General features: G+C 43.7%; 1 protein-coding gene across 1 annotated transcript in view; it reads left to right on the top strand.

The window, feature by feature from the left end:
- Positions 1–18072, top strand: part of LOC139536053 (testis-expressed protein 264 homolog) — a 91298-nt gene that overhangs the window by 1463 nt on the left and 71763 nt on the right. The gene's annotated exons all lie outside the window — the stretch shown is intronic.

Below are 18072 nucleotides of genomic sequence, written 5' to 3'. Positions count from 1 at the left end.
GTAGAGTAAGTTTAAATGTGATTTTATTAAACCTTCTACCTTGCAAGGAACATTTAGGCTTACACAATTTTTCACTCAAATGTGTCAGGCTGTATATACCAATTAATGATGTATTACAGCCTGATTAATCAGACCAGATTTAGCCTAGCCCCAAAGTAACAATTACTGCATTGTTTGGCCTATCAGCAGGAATGTCTTTTCAACATTATTTTATTCACTACCACCACAGATGGATAGAGGAAACCCAGATGAATCGCAGGGGGTGAACATTTAAAGCATTCAGTTTGACAGACTACAACCTATTGGTGTATTGCCGCCACCTACTGTTTGGGATTTTTGATGAAATCAATCAAAAACCATTCCACTTCTTCAGTCAGTTCAATCACATCCCTACACAGGCTCGGGGGCCTGCGACGACGTAGCATTAATCGATTCCTTGTAATGCCTCTGTTGTAAAAAAACAACAACTTTCAGCCGCACTCACAGCTATGCCTGTTTTCTCAGATTTTCTCTCTGTTTGTGCTGTGCAGTTGATAACCAATGCAATAAACGCTACAATGTTCACCTTCTTAACATGCAACATGTCAGGATCCTTCTGTTGACAAGGCATATTCACTGGTGTCTCTACTCCTACTACCATTATTTCTTCAACGTCACTCCTTTCTTCCACTCTCCTCACGGCCTTCGGATAGTAGACATTATTCTTCCCACCTCTGTCTCCTTCACCCTAACAGGGCATTTCAAGAATTCGGGTGCATGTTCACCACCACAATTGCAGTATTTAGTCTCAGCTTGCATACGATACTCCTGCCCTCTACATACACTTGACACATTACCAAATAATTTGCAATTACGACACTGCATGAGTTTGGGAATGAAAGCTCTTAAAGCAGGAATCATCAACTAGATTCAGTTGCGGGCCAATTTTCTTCTTGTCCAACGCCTCCATGATTTTCATTTAGACTTCAAACGGATCTCCCAGGTAACTCCATCGATCCAAAACCTTCACTCCGTCCAAAAAATAATCAGAACTAGGCTTGGATTTACTAAATCCCACAACCACATTACTTCTCTTATTTCAGTTTGTGTTTGCAACTGTAATCCTTCTCACTCTCCATTCTCACTCTCCAGTCTCCATTCTCACTTCTCACTCTACATTCTTCTCACTCTCCATCTCCATTCGACACGCCATCTGATTCAAACAGAAAATCCACTTACGCCATCTTCTTCCCCGTTGGGTCTCCAGTTGTAGCTTCCACTCACCATCAAAAATGGTGGAAGGAGGAGACAGCTCTATAGAAGCCGGTGTGCGAGATACCTGAAGAGAATAAGTCAGAGAGTGGTTAAATCGCCTCTGCCCTCTGTTCTAATGGCCAACGTGCAATCACTGGAGAATAAACTGGATGAGCTCCGTTCGAGACTATCTTATCAATGTGATCTGAAGAACTGTATTATCCTATGTTTCTCTGAGTCATAGCTCAACAAGGACTTAGTTAATATAAATCTAGCTGCTTTCTATACATCAGCAGGACAGAATGGCTCCGTCGGGGAAGCTGAGCGGAGGGTGTGTGTGTGTGTATCTTTATTAACAACAACTGGTGTGCGATCTCTAATGTTAAGGAAGTCTTGGGGTTCTGCTCGCCTAAGTTAGAATACCTCATGATACGCTAGCTGTATACCACACCAATTACCAAGAGATTTCATCTATATATTTCGTAGCTGTCTATTTACCACCACAAACCGGTGCTGGCACTAAGACCACATTCAACAATCTGTATAGGGCCTTAAAACTTCTTATGGCTGCAGGGGCAGTATTGAGTAGCTTGGATGAAAGGTGCCCAGAGTAAACTGCCTGCTCCTCAGTCCCAGTTGCTAATATATGCATATTATTATTAGTATTGTATAGAAAACACTGAATGATGTCTGTGAGTATAACAGAACTCACATGGCAGGCAAAAACCTGAGAAGAAATCCAAACAGGAAGTGGGAAATCTGAGGTTGGTCGATTTTCAACTCATCGCCTATCGAATACACAGTGGGATATGGATCAGTTTGCACTTCCTACGGCTTCCACTAGATGTCAACAGTTTGTAGAACCTTGTCTGTTGCCTCTACTGTGAAGTGGGGCCGAAGGAGACAGGAATGAGTCAGGTCTGCCATGAGCTGACCATGCGCGTTCACATGAGAGGGAGCTCTGTTCCATCGCACATCTGAAGTCAATGGAATTCTCTGGTTGGAACGTTATTGAAGATTTATGTTAAAAACATCCTAAAGATTGATTCAATATATCGTTTAACATGTTTCTACTGACTTTTACGGAACCTTTTGACATTTTGTCTGCTTTTAGTGAACGCGCTTCCTGACTTTGGATTTGTTTACCAAACACTCTAACAAAAATAGCTATTTGGACATAAATGATGGACATTACTGAACAAAACTAAAATTTATTGTGGAAGTGGGAGTCCTGGGAGTGCATTCCGACGAAGATCAGCAAAGATAAGTGAAGATTTATAATGCTATTTATGAGTTTTGTTGACTGCACAATTTTGCGGGTAACTGTATGGCTTCCTTTTGTGGCTGAACGCTGTTCTCAGATGATTGAATATTGTGCTTTTGCCGTAAAGCTTTTTGAAATCTGACACAGCGGTTGCATTAAGAACAAGTGTATCTTTAATTCTATGTAAAACATGTATCTTTCATCAAAGTTTATGAGTATTTATGTTATTTGACGTGGCTCTCTGCAATTTCTCCGGATATTTTGGAGGAATTTCTGAACATGGCGCCAATGTAAACTGATGTTTTTGGATATAAATATGAACTTTATCGAACAAAACATATATGTATTGTGTAACATGAAGTCCTATGAGTGTCATCTGATGAAGATCATCAAAGGTTAGTGATACATTTTATCTCTATTTCTGCTTTTTGTGACTCCTGTCTTTGGCTGGGAAAATGGCTGTGTTTTTCTGTGATTTTGCGGTGACCTAACATAATCGTTTGTGGTGCTTTCGCTGTAAAGCCTTTTTGAAATCGGACACTGTGGTGGGATTAACAAGAAGTGTATCTTTAAAATGGTGTGAAATACTTGTATGCTTGAGGAATGTTAATTATGAGATTTCTGTTGTTTGAATTTGGCGCCCTGCACTTTCACTGGCTGTTGTCATATCGATCCCGTTAACAGGATTGCAGCCATAAGACGTTAAGCAAACAAGAAAATGCTCACCCAGAGGCGGTGCACCTAGTGACCGGTGACTTTAATAAAGGAAAACTGAAATCCGTTTTACCTCATTTCTACCAGAAAGATAGATCACGTTTCACTGAAAGGTTGCTGGATCGAATCCCCAAACTGACAAGGTAACAATCTGTCATTCTGCTCCTGAGCAAGGCAGTTAACCCACTGTTCCCCAGGCGCCAAAGACGTGGATGTCGATTATGGCAGCCCCCTGCACCTCTCTGATTCAGAGCGGTTGGGTTAAATGCAGAAGACACATTTCAGTTGAAGGCATTCAGTTGTACTGACTAGGTATCCCCCTTTCCCTTCCCCATTTGGGAAATCTGACCATAACTCTATCCTGATTCCTTCTTACAAGAGAAAACTCAAACAGGAAGTACCAGTGACGCACTCAATATGGAAGTGGTCTGATGAAGCGGATGCTAAGCTACAGGTCTGTTTCGCTAGCACGGTAAGAATGTGTTCTGGGATTCATCCGATGGCACTGAGGAGTTTACCACATCAGTCACCGGCTTTATAAATAAGTGTATCGATGCACATATCCCAACCAGAAGCCAAGGATTACAGGCAACATCTGCACTGAGCTAAAGGCTAGAGCTGCCTCTTTCAAGGAGCGGGACACTAATCCGGACATTTATAAGAAACCCTGCTACGGATCTCTGCTATAAAGCCCTCCGACGAACCATCAAACAGGCAAAGCGTCAATACAGGACCAAGATTGAATCCTACTACACAGGCTCTGATTCTCGTCAGATGTGGCATGTCTTGCAAACTATTACTGATTACAAAGGGAAACCCAGCCCGAGCTGTCCAGTGTTGGTAGCCTACCAGATGAGCTACATACCTTCTATGCACGCTTCGAAGGCTAGCAAACACTGAACTATGCATGAGAGCACCAGCTGTTTCAGACAACTGTGTGATCACGCTCTCCGTAGCCGATGTGAGTAAGCCCTTTAAACAGGTTAACAATCACAAGGCCGCAGGGCCAGATAGAGTACCAGGACGCGTACTCAAAGCATGTGCTGACCAGCTGGCAAGTGTCTTCTCTAACATTTTCAAACTCTCCCTGACCTAGTCTGTAATACGTACATGTTTCAAGCAGACCACTATAGTTCCTGTGCCCAAGAACGCCAAGGTAACCTGTCTAATTGACTATTGCACCATAGTACTCACATCTGTAGCATGAATTGCTTTGAAAGGCTGGTCATGGCTCACATCAAAAAGCTCATCCCAGACACCCTGGAACTACTCCATTTTGCATACCGCCCCTATAGATCCACAGATGACACAGTCTCTATTGCACTCCACACTGTCATTTCCCACCTGGACAAAAGGAACACCTACGTGAGAATACTGTTCATTGACTACAGCTCAGCGTTCACCACCATAGTGCCCTCCAAGCTCATCACTAAGCTAAGGACCCTGGGCTTAAACACCTTCAGAAAATATTCATACTCCTTGACTTATTCCACATTTTGTGTTACAGCCTGAATTCAAAATGGATTACATTGTAGTTTATCTCACACATCTATACACAATAACCCATAATGATAAAGTAAAACATTTATAGAAAATTAAATACAAAAATATCTTATTTACACAAGTATTCACACCCCTGACTCAATACTTTGTAGAAGCACTTTTGGCAGCAATTACAGCTGTGAGTCTTTCTGGGTAAGTCTCTAAGAGCTTTCCACACCTGGATTGTGCAACATTTGCCTATTATTATTTTCAAAATTCTTCAAGCTCTGTAGAATTGGTGGTTGATCATTGCTAGACAACCATTTTCAAGTCTTGCCATAGATTTTCAAGTAGATTTAAGTCACAACTCTGCCACTCAGGGCCATCACTGTCTTCTTGGTAAGCAACTCCAGTGTAGATTTGGCCTTGTGTTTTAGGTTATTGTCCTGCTGAAAGGTGAATTCAGCACCCAGTGTCTGGTGGAAAGCAGACGGAACAGGGTTTTCCTCTAGGATTTTGCCTGTGCTTAGCTCCATTCCGTTTTATTTTGAAAAACTCCCCAGTCCTTAACGATTACAAGCATACCCATAACATGATGCAGTCACCGCTATGCTTGAAAATATGGAGAGCGGCCCCAAATATAACACTTTGTGTTCATGACAAAAAGTGAAGTGCTTTGCCACATTTCTTGCGTTATTACTTTAGTTTTGGAATATTTTGTATTCTGGACAGGCTTTCTTCTATTCATTCTGTCAATTAGGTTAGGTGTGGAGTAACTGTTTCAAAGTCACCATTGGTGAGATCCCTGAGTGGTTTCTTTCCTCTACAGCAACTGAGTTAGGAAGGATGCCTGTATCTCTGTAGTGACTGGGTCTATTGATACAACATCCAAAGTGTAATTAATATGTCTGCTTTTTAAAAATGTTTACACATCTACCAATATGTGCCCTTCTTTGAGAGACATTGGAAAACCTACCTGGTATTTCTGGTTGAATCTGTGTGAAATTCACTGCTCGACTAGAGACCTTACCGATAATTGTATGTGTGGGGTACAGAGATGAGGTAGTCATTCAAAAATCATGTCAAACACTATTATTGCACACAGAGTGAGTCCATGCAACTTATTATGTGACTGTTAATCCAATTTTTATTTATGCTTACCATAACAAAGGGGTTGAATACTTATTGACTCAAGACATTGTGTGTAGGCCAGTGACAATCTTGAAAAACATTTTTTTATACATTTTAAATTCAGGCTGTAACACAACAAAATGTGTAAGAAGTCAAGGGGTATGAGTACTTTCTGAAGGCACTGTACCTCTGCAACTGGATCCTGGAATTCCTGACAAGCCGCCTCATGGTGGTGAGGGTAGACAATACATCCGCCACACTGACCCTCAACACAGGGCCCCGACAGCGGTGTGTGCTTAGTCCCCTCCTGTATTCCCTGTTCACCCACGACTCCAATACCATCATTAGGTTTTCAGACAACACAACGGTAGTAGGCCTGACAACCGACGACGATGAAACTACAGGCACGAGGTCAGAGACCTGGCAGTGTGGTGCCAGTAAAACAACATCTCCGTACACGTCAGCAAGTCAGTGTAGCTTATCATGGACTACAGGAAACGGGGGGCCAAGAATGCCCCCATCCACATCGACAGGGCTGTTGTGGAGCAGGTCGAGAGCGTCAAATTCTTCGGTGTCCACATCACTAAGGAACTGTCATGATCCACACACATGACACATGACACACATGAAGAGGGTATGACAACACCTCTTACCCCTCAGGAGAGTAACAGATTTGTCATGGGCCCTCCGATCCTCAACAAGTTCTACAGCTGCACCATTGAGATGATTTTGACTGGCTGCATCACCTCTTGATATGCTTGGCATCTGACTGCAAGGCGCTACAGAGGGTAGTGCGAATTTGGATTTGGCCTATGCCAGGAGAACGCTACCTGCCCAAATGCATAGTGCCAACTGTAAAGTTTGGTGGAGGAGGAATAATGGTCTGGGGCTGTTTTCCCCCTTAGTTCCAGTGAAGGGAAATCTTCACACTACTGTATACAATTACATTACATTCGCCGATTCTGTGCTTTCAACTTTGTGGCAACAGTTTGGGGATGGCCCTTCCCTGTTTCGGCATGACAATGCCCCCATGCATAAAGCGTGGTTCATACAGAAATGGTTTGTTGAGATCGGTGTGGAAGAACTTGACTGGCATGTACAGAGCCCTGACTTCAACTCCATCGAACACCTTTGGGATGAATTGGAGCCAGGCCTAATTGACCGACCAACAGTGCCCGACCTCACTAATGCTCTTGTGGTTGAATGGAAGAAAATCCCCTCAACAATTTTTATTTTATTTTATTTCACCTTTATTTAACCAGGAAGGCAAGTTGAGAACAAGTTCTCATTTACAATTGCGACCTGGCCAAGATAAAGCAAAGCAGTTCGACACATACAACAACACAGAGTTACACATGGAGTAAAACAAACATACAGTCAATAATACAGTAGAAAAATAAGTCTATATACAATGTGAGCAAGTGAGGTGAGATAAGGGAGGTGAAGGCAAAAAAAAGGCCATGGTGGCGAAGTAAATACAATATAGCAAGTAAAACACTGGAATTGTAGATTTGCAGTGGAAGAATGTGCAAAGTAGAGATAGAAATAATGGGGTGCAAACGAGCTAAATAAATAAGTACAGTAGGGAAAGAGGTAGTTGTTTGGGCTAAATTATAGATGGGCTATGTAAAGGTGCAGTAATCTGTGAGCTGCTCTGACAGCTGGTGCTTAAAGTTAGTGAGGGAGATAAGTGTTTCCAGTTTCAGAGATCTTTGTAGTTCGTTCCAGTCATTGGCAGCAGAGAACTGGAAGGAGAGGCGGCCAAAGGAAGAATTGGTTTTGGGGGTGACCAGAGAGATATACCTGCTGGAGCGCGTGCTACAGGTGGGTGCTGCTATGGTCACCAGCGAGCTGAGATAAGGGGGGACTTTACCTAGCAGGGTCTTGTAGAGGACCTGGAGCCAGTGGGTTTGGCGACGAGTATGAAGTGAGGGCCAGCCAACGAGAGCGTATAGGTCGCAGTGGTGGGTAGTATATGGGGCTTTGGTGACAAAACGGATGGCACTGTGATAGACTGCATCCAATTCATTGAGTAGGGTATTGGAGGCTATTTTGTAAATGACATCATCGAAGTCGAGGATTGGTAGGATGGTCAGTTTTACAAGGGTATGTTTGGCAGCATGAGTGAAGGATGCTTTGTTGCGGAATAGGAAGCCAATTCTAGATTTAACTTTGGATTGGAGATGTTTGATGTGAGTCTGGAAGGAGAGTTTACAGTCTAACCAGACACCTAGGTATTTGTAGTTGTCCACATATTCTAAGTCAGAGCCGTCCAGAGTAGTGATGTTGGACAGGCGGGCAGGTGCAGGCAGCGATCGGTTGAAGAGCATGCATTTAGTTTTACTTGTATTTAAGAGCAATTGGAGGCCACGGAAGGAGAGTTGTATGGCATTGAAGAGTCCAAAGAAGGGCCAGAAGTATACAGAATGGTGTCGTCTGCGTAGAGGTGGATCAGAGACTCACCAGCAGCAAGAACGACATCATTGATGTATACAGAGAAGAGAGTCGGTCCAAGAATTGAACCCTGTGGCACCCCCATAGAGACTGCCAGAGGCCTGGACAACAGACCCTCCGATTTGACACACTGAACTCTATCAGAGAAGTAGTTGGTGAACCAGGCAAGGCAATCATTTGAGAAACCAAGGCTATCGAGTCTGCCGATGAGGATGTGGTGATTGACAGAGTCGAAAGCCTTGGCCAGGTCAATGAATACGGCTGCACAGTATTGTTTCTTATCGATGGCGGTTAAGATATCGTTTAGGACCTTGAGCGTGGCTGAGGTGCACCCATGACCAGCTCTGAAACCAGATTGCATAGCGGAGAAGGTACGGTGGGATTCGAAATGGTCGGTAATCTGTTTGTTAACTTGGCTTTCGAAGACCTTAGAAAGGCAGGGTAGGATAGATATAGGTCTGTAGCAGTTTGGGTCAAGAGTGTCCCCCCCCCTTTGAAGAGGGCGATGACCGCAGCTGCTTTCCAATCTTTGGGATGTTCCAGCATTTAGTGGAAACCCTTCCCAGAAGACTGGAGGCTGTCAATTACCTCATACCCCTGCACATCGACTCGGTACTGGTACTCCGTGTATATAGCCAAGATATTGCTACTCATTGTGTATTTATTCCTTGTGTTATTATGTTTCCATTATTCTTCGTGTTATTATGTTTCCATTCTTCGTGTTATTATTTTTCAATTATTCCTCATGTTATTTTTTAATTTTTTAAAAGTGTACTATTTCTATATTCTTTTTTTGCGTTGTTCGCAAGGGCCCGTAAGTAAACATTTCACTGTTAGTCTACACCTGTTGTTTACGAAACATGTGAGAAAGAAGATTTGATTTGACTTCTGTGGCTTCAATGAGAGGGGGCAGTCATACTCCCCTGGTATTTCCAGATTGGATTTGTAATTTACTCAATTTTCCACTAGATGGAGATAATGGTATCAGAAAGAACCCAGTGCTATTTGGAAGTGGTGGGGTGGAATATGATAGCATACACATTACCTTCAGTAGGAATTACCACATCAATATTGGATTCGTCTTGTTTGTATATAATGAGCTTATCGTGTGTTAGAAAATATAGATGTTGTTTCCCAGGATATCCATTCTATACCCAAATATGTAACCTGAAGCCAGAAATATGGTCTATAGACCTACTACCTTGAACCAAAGGTCAGCATATGGTGTTGTACTCAGACGCAGAAGTTGAAAGTGTTGGTCATTTTAAGTAATTTTATCTTTGCACATCTATAGGTCCACATTTTGAGCTTGTTTACCCTTTTAAATGCCTCATATGAGCTCAGCCATTGAGTTTAGTGATATGTCAGTCTCATATGAAGCTAAATAATACCGGAGAATATCTGGAAAGGGGTGTGGTCGGTGGTGATGTGTGTTTTTGTCAGGGGGTATCCATGACTATGTTAACACAGCTTCTGTCCCCTATATGGTTTTGGGGGATGTATACTTTGTATCCCCCTACGCCTGATCCCTAGACCTGTGCTCTCAGGACTTCAGGCCAAGGGGCTAGCCTCTAAACATGGTTCCCCCTCTCTGGTCATGTGAATGAGGGTAGCCCATTGTAGTCCCGCTTGTTACTCTTCCATCCACTCTGCTGCCCCCTCTCCATTCTTTCTCTTCCCACCCCGCTGCAGTGTCAACACCATCCACTAACCTGCTGGGTGTCTCTGTGACACTGTTTTCTCCAGCCTCCTGCTGGTCCCTGTGTGAAGACTGAACTTCCGTTACCCCTATGGGCAAATCCATTTGATTTCTATCACTTTCTGACAACACCCCTTTTGATTTGAACAAAACCTTCCATACATTTTTGCCCATTGTAGAAGTGGTCAGAAAGTGACTTTTGGACCTGAATGCCAAAACATTCAAGAGATAAAGGTGCTGAAAGTGGACCTATTTTACATACCCCACCATACCATTAGACATGTCTTCATCACTGGAAAAAAGAAACATTTGAGATTGATATATTTTAAAAGCTTACAAATAGGATTGTCAAACTATTTCAAAATGTCTTGAAAAAAAGTGTATTTAATTTTTTACTTTAAACATAAATTATCTAAAAATGCGTACATTAGTTTTTTTCTTCATATTCACATTTGTTGTAGCTTAGACCCTATTCTACATCATTTGATGGTTTTTGTGTTGTGCCTGCTATCGGTTGAGACACATCATGCCCTTGAATACATTGTGGGTGTCATGTTTTAGCTCATAAATGTACTAAAATGGGAATAAAATTCAAATTTCAACTTTCAAATCGTACCACAAAGATGATTGGAGTTCCACACATCATAGAATGTTGACTTGAATGGGAATATCTGTTGTTTTAAATTATGCTGTCAATTCTCCATAGGAAATCATAGAAATATAGGTAATAGAAAAACATTTAAGTTGTCATTCGATGGTGGGTAGACCAGTAGTAATTACTACTTTGGTAGTAATTAGAATTAAAAAAAATCTATTAAAATCCAATTTCAATGATGTACCAGCTAAATTGCAGTGATCTGAAGGGATAGGTCCATTCTATGAAATCTATTTCTATGGTTGAAATGACACCCACCCTGTATTCAAGAGCAGGTTGTGTCTTAACCGATGGTGGGCACAATACAAAAACCTCAGATGTGAAATAGGGTCTAATCTACAACGTATCAGAATATGAAAAAAATCGGAGTTTACGCATTTTTAGATCATTGATGTTAAAATAGAAAGAAATTATGAAATAGTTTGACAACCCTGTTTTGTAAGCTTTTAAATTATAACTCAAACGTTTTATCTTTTCCATTGATGAAAACATGGATGTCTCATGGTATGGTGGGGTGTGCAAAATGGGTAAACTTTAAGCACCTTTTTCTCTGGAATGTTTTGTCATTCAGGGGAAAAAAGTCACTTTCTGACCACTTCAATGGGCAAACATGTAGGGAAAGTTTTTAAATTGAAAGAGATGTGTTCAAACAGTGATTGAATTCAAATCATTTTTACCCCCATCTCTCTTGCTCTCTCCCCCTCTCTCTTTCTCTCTCCTTCTCCCCCCCACCTCTCTCTCTCTTTCTCCCCCCCACGCCCCCCTCTGTTCCTCTGCTCTGGAGTCCACAATAGATTGGCAATGGTAGCCTCTGACTGCTCAGCATACTGTCCTTCTGTCCATCCCCACTCACAACACTTTCAGATGACTTAATGAATTTGTTCACCATTCTCTTTATAGGACTGCTATTTGGTTCCATGCCTCTCCTCTCCATCTAATTGGCTAATACTATGAGCTGGAGTTACAAGAGCAATAACTGTACACTTCTCGTTATCTGAGCCCGATTCATACCCACAGCAACCTGATGGAATGTTAGCTACCAGAGTTGAATGATTCTTCCCAGCTCTGCTTCCAATCCCCTTTTGTGACACCGACACCCATCTGCTTTTTCCCAAGCCCGCAATTAGCAATGGACCCTATAGGCTATCCCCTGTGTACAGTCACAGCCAAGTCCTGATGTAAGTTTGGCTAGGCCTAATTGGCGTAATGATCTCAGCTCGTTTGTTAAAACCCCGGGATGTTATCTGTTCCCAAGGTCAGAAGCCCTCAGTGCTTTGGGCCCCCTGGAGGGAGGGTAGGGGGACGGGCAGAAAAACAGAGGCTGTGTTCTAAATGGAACCCTATTTCCTGTATAGTACATTACCTTTGACCAGGGCCCATAGGGATTAGGGTGCCATTTTGTACACAGTCAGAGTTGGAATAGTGTTTTCTACTCAGAGAAAGGCTATTGGTTTTGTATGGAATGGGGAGTTTAAATTGACAAAAGCACAACTGTCAGAGGAGAGGTTGGTTTTCAGTGTGGCTTCTTCTTTCCTCCATCGTGTATATATCCTCATATTTTTCACAAGTCTAAAGTCTTCTCTTTTTAATCACTTCCTCTGTGGAAACAAAAGACTCAGAGAGAAAGGGCTCGAGGTGGTCCTGAGATGGTTGGCATAAATGCAGGGTTGTGGAGCAACTGTTCTGTTCTTCCTATCCTTCCATTCAAACAGCTGACATCACCAGGCGTAAAGTCTGTCTCATCTCTCTCTCCTCTTTTCCACAGCTTCTCCTCCTCTCTCGACATAGTTCAAAGGCTGAGGTTTTTCTCACTCTCCCAGTCTGCCCACCACTACCCCCCCCCCCCCTCTCTCGGAAGCGCTTCACTCGTCTCTCTGTCTCTCTCTTAAATACATCTCAAACAGAAGCTTTGTATTTGGTTCAAAACATTCTCTAAGACGTAAACCTCAACTGGAGTTGTACATAAAGTGTCATGGAACAAGTTGAAGAAGCTGAACTCTAGGAGTAAAATCGGATGGTCAATTATCATGTTCAAGTCATATTGACAAAGTTGTTATGAATATGCAGAGAGGTACAGTTGAAGTCGGAAGTTTACATGTTGGAGTCATTAAAACTCGTTTTTCAACCAACAAACTATAGTTTTGGCATGTCAGTTAGGACATCTACTTTGTGCATGACACAAGTCATTTTTCCAACAATTGTTTGCAGACAGATTATTTCATTTATAACTCACTGTATCACAATTCCAGGGGGTCAGAAGTTTACATACACTAAGTTGACTGTGCCTTTAAACAGCTTGGAAAATTCCAGAAAATTATGTCATGGCTTTAGAAGCTTCTGATAGGCTAATTGACATAATTTGAGTCAACTGGAGGTGCACCTGTGGATGTACACTGCTCAAAAAAATAAAGGGAACACTTAAACAACACAATGTAACTCCAAGTCAATCACACTTCTGTGAAATCAAACTGTCCACTTAGGAAGCAACACTGATTGACAATAAATTTCACATGCTGTTGTGCAAATGGAATAGACAACAGGTGGAAATTATAGGCAATTAGCAAGACACCCCCAATAAAGGAGTGGTTCTGCAGGTGGTGACCACAGACCACTTCTCAGTTCCTATGCTTCCTGGCTGATGTTTTGGTCACTTTTGAATGCTGGCGGTGCTTTCACTCTAGTGGTAGCATGAGACGGAGTCTACAACCCACACAAGTGGCTCAGGTAGTGCAGCTCATCCAGGATGGCACATCAATGCGAGCTGTGGCAAGAAGGTTTGCTGTGTCTGTCAGCGTAGTGTCCAGAGCATGGAGGCGCTACCAGGAGACAGGCCAGTACATCAGGAGACGTGGAGGAGGGCAACAACCCAGCAGCAGGACGGCTACCTCCGCCTTTGTGCAAGAAGGAGCAGGAGGAGCACTGCCAGAGCCCTGCAAAATGACCTCCAGCAGGCCACAAATGTGCATGTGTCTGCTCAAACGGTCAGAAACAGACTCCATGAGGGTGGTATGAGGGCCCGACGTCCACAGGTGGGGGTTGTGCTCACAGCCCAACACCGTGCAGGACGTTTGGCATTTGCCAGAGAACACCAAGATTGGCAAATTCGCCACTGGCACCCTGTGCTCTTCACAGATGAAAGCAGGTTCACACTGAGCACATGTGACAGTCTGGAGACGCCGTGGAGAACGTTCTGCTGCCTGCAGCATCCTCCAGCATGACCGGTTTGGCGGTGGGTCAGTCATGGTGTGGGGTGGCATTTTTTTGGGGGGCCGCACAGCCCTCCATGGGCTCGCCAGAGGTAGCCTGACTGCCATTAGGTACCGAGATGATATCCTCAGACCCCTTGTGAGACCATATGCTGGTGCGGTTGGCCCTGAGTTCCTCCTAATGCAAGACAATGCTAGACCTCATGTGGCTGGAGTGTGTCAGCAGTTCCTGCAAGAGGAAGGCATTGATGCTATGGACTGGCCCGCCCGTTCCCCAGACCTGAATCCAATTGAGCACATCTGGGACATCATGTCTCGCTCCATCCACCAACGCCACGTTGCACCACAGACTGTCCAGGAGTTGGCGGATGCTTTAGTCCAGGTCTGGGGGGAGATCCCTCAGGAGACCATCCGCCACCTCATCAGGAGCATGCCCAGGCGTTGTAGGGAGGTCATACAGGCACGTGGAGGCCACACACACGACTGAGCCTAATTTTGACTTCAAAGTTTGATCAGCCTGTAGTGTGGTTTTCCACTTTAATTTTGAGTGTGACTCCAAATCCAGACCTCCATGGGTTGATAAATTTGATTTCCATTAATAATTTTTGTGTGATTTTGTTGTCAGCACATTCAACTATGTAAAGAAAAAAGTATTTAATAAGAATAGTTCATTCATTCAGATCTAGGATGTGTTATTTTAGTGTTCCCTTTATTTTTTTGAGCAGTGTATATCAAGGCCTACCTTCAAACTCAGTGCCTCTTTGCTTGACATCATAGGAAAATCAAAAGAAATCAGCCAAGACCTCAGAAAAAATTTGTAGACCTCCACCAGTCTGGTTCATCCTTGGGAGCAATTTCCAAACGCCTGAAGGTACCACGTTCATCTGTACAAACAATAGTACGCAAGTATAAACACCATGGGACCACGCAGCCGCCATGCCGCTCAGGAAGGAGACACGTTCTGTCTCCTAGAGATGAAGGTACTTTTGTGTGAAAAACGGCAAAGGTCCTTCTGAAGATGCTGGAGGAAACAGGTACAAAAGTATCTATACCCACAGTAAAACAAGTCCTATTTCGACATAACCTGAAAGGCCGCTCAGCAAGGAAGAAGCCACCGCTCCAACACCGCCATAACAAAGCCAGATGTCTGTAGTTGTGGATCAGTCCTGCACAGCGGTCAGGAGGAATTTTGGACCATTCCTCTGTACAAACCTGTTTCAGTTCAGCAATATTCTTGGAATTTCTGGTGTGAACTGCTCTCTTGAGGTCATGCCACAGTATCTCAATCCGGTTGAGGTCAGGACTCTGACTGGGCAACTCCCGAAGGCGTATTTTATTCTGTTGAAGCCATTCTGTTGTTGATTTACTTCTGTGTTTTTTTGGGTCGTCCTGTTACATCATCCAACTTCTTTTGAGCTTCAATTGGTGGACAGATAGCCTAACATTCTCCTGCAAAATGTCTTGATAAACTTGGGAATTCATTTTTCCGTCGATGATAGCAAGCTGTCCAGGCCCGGAGGTAGCAAAGCAGTCCCAAACCATGCTCCCTCCACCATACTTTACAGTTAGGATGAGGTTTTGATGTTGGTGCACTGTGCTATTTTTTTCTCCACACATAGTGTTGTGTGTTGCTTCCAAACAACTCAGCTGTAGTTTCATCTGTCCACAGAATATTTTTCCAGTAGCGCTGTGGAACATCCAGGTGCACTTTTGCAAACTTCAGACGTGCAGCAAGGTTGTTTTTGGACAACAGTGGCTTCTTCTGTGGTGTCCTCCCATGAACACCATTCTTGTTTTACGTATCGTAGACTCATCAACAGAGATGTTAGCATGTTCCAGAGATTTCTGTAAGTCTTTAGCTGATACTCTAGGATTCTTCTTAACCTCATTGAGCATTTTGCACTGTGCTCTTGCAGTCATCTTTGCAGGACTGCCACTCTTGGGGAGAGTAGCAACAGTGCTGAACTTTCTCTATTTATAGACAATTTGTCTTACTGTGGACTGAAGAACATCAAGGCTTTTATAGATACTTTTGTAACCCTTTCCAGCTTTATGCAAGTCAACAAATCTTAATCTTCTGAGATCTCTTTTGTTCGAGGCATGGTTCACATCAGGCAACGCTTCTTGTGAATAGCAAACTCAAATTTTGTGAGTGTTTTTTATAGGGCAAGGCAGCTCTAACCAACATCTCCAAACTCGTCTCATTGATTGGACTCCAGGTTAGCTGACTCCAGGTTAGCTGACTCCTGACTCCAATTAGCTTTTGGAAAAGTCATTAGCCTAGGGGTTCACATACTTTTTCCAATCTACACTGTGAATGTTTAAATGATGTATTCAATAGACAACAAAAATACAATAATTTGTGTGTTATTAGTTTAAGCACAGGGTTTGTATGTGCAGTAGCTAATGGGGATCCTAATAAACTTAGCTCTCTCGCTGACATCTGAGAGGTGTCCCAGATGAGCAAATGGAGACGACATGAACATTGCATTTTCTTTTCTAGTGTTTCTCTATTTTCTTTCTCTCTGCATTGTTGGGAAGGACTCCTAAGTAAGCATTTAACTGTTAGTCCAAACCTGTTGTTTACGAGGCATGTGACAAATAACATTTGATTTGAGACTATGCTCCATTTTGAGATAAGGTTGCTGATCTCTCAGGGTCAGGGTTGGAGGTCTTGTGACATAGGGATTGTCAAAGTGGGGTGCACTCGGAGTGAGAGTGGGGCATGAGATGACAAATCTGTCTGTTCATTTGTGAGTCCTGTCCATATTATGTTGTGACAGTCACTCCTCCACAACAGGGTTGCAATACATTGCAGGATGTGGGGCTCTTTGTTTGTGATGATTGACAGATCAAACTTAAACACTAGAGAAAGGGCTGGAGCGAAACACTGGTGGAGGTGACCCTCTGAGAGACGGAACATTCAGCCCTATCTTCAAGGTCCTTGACTGCTCCAGCCCCACCCCCTGACCACCTTACTCCACTCCCTGAACACCCCACTACCCAGCCCCAGAATGCCCCCATTCATCTTGATGCCACGATTTATCAAAAGCCCTCACAGAGCACAGTCCCAAGTGGCTCCCTGAGACCAATTTATTAGTATTTTAGCACCAGTCTGAGCATGGCCCGAACATGAAAAGGCTAGCGCACCAGGAGGGGTGTGCTGGAGAAGAGACAGAGAGTTGATGAGAACGGGAGAGGAGAGAAGAAAGGGGAGGAGGAGAGGAGAAAAGAGAGGAAGAGTAGAGGGAGGGAGGGGAAGAGGAGAGAGTGAGAGGTGCTTCCTAAGTGGATGTGAAATGAAGAATACATGGGACTGCGTTCAAAGTTGTTTTTGAAGTCCATCAATCTCCCAGAGGGCTGAGCAGCAGGGTTTGTAGCTGCGCCTCTTTGTCCAGCGTGTCCCGCTGTGAACCTTGTGTTGGCTCCAATCCACAGGGGCCCCCCGCTGTGACCAAAAACAAAATCGCTACAAAAATCCTATCAAATGTCCAGGCCTCACTAAAGTTAGTTTTTTCAATCTCTATAGGCTATTTCTTCAGTCCTACACCATTTTGAGAGTATCAGAGTGAGCTCTCTACCCAGTTTTACAATGTCCAGGAAATGCCTTGTGCGTCATGACCTTACCATTTTTATAGTAGCCTATAGGCTACTTGATAGAATTCAACTGGACAGTTTGAACTGAACACTTCTCCCCCTCTTTATGAAAGCTAGTGTAGAAGTTCTTATCTCACTGTATCCATCTTCCCTGGTGGAGACTTCCTATTGGGTGTGAGGGTGTGATAGCCTATGTGTTGTCTAGTCTGGTCCCAGATCTGTATGGGGACTGGGCTAGGTGTAGGTTCCTCTCTCCAGCCCTGTGCTGACAGACTGGGTTAGGTGTAGGTTCCTCTCTCCAGCCCTGTGCTGACAGACTGGGTTAGGTGTAGGTTCCTCTCTCCAGCCCTGTGCTGACAGACTGGGTTAGGTGTAGGTTCCTCTCTCCAGCCCTGTGCTGACAGACTGGGCTAGGTGTAGGTTCCTCTCTCCAGCCCTGTGCTGACAGACTGGGCTAGGTGTAGGTTCCTCTCTCCAGCCCTGTGCTGACAGACTGGGTTAGGTGTAGGTTCCTCTCTCCAGCCCTGTGCTGACAGACTGGGCTAGGTGTAGGTTCCTCTCTCCAGCCCTGTGCTGACAGACTGGGCTAGGTGTAGGTTCCTCTCTCCAGCCCTGTGCTGACAGACTGGGTTAGGTG

The sequence above is a fragment of the Salvelinus alpinus genome, chromosome 12 (genome assembly GCF_045679555.1).
Source record: "Salvelinus alpinus chromosome 12, SLU_Salpinus.1, whole genome shotgun sequence".
NCBI lineage: Eukaryota > Metazoa > Chordata > Actinopteri > Salmoniformes > Salmonidae > Salvelinus > Salvelinus alpinus.
Note: the sequence above shows the minus strand (reverse complement) of the source record. Positions and strands in the feature narration are given on the sequence as shown.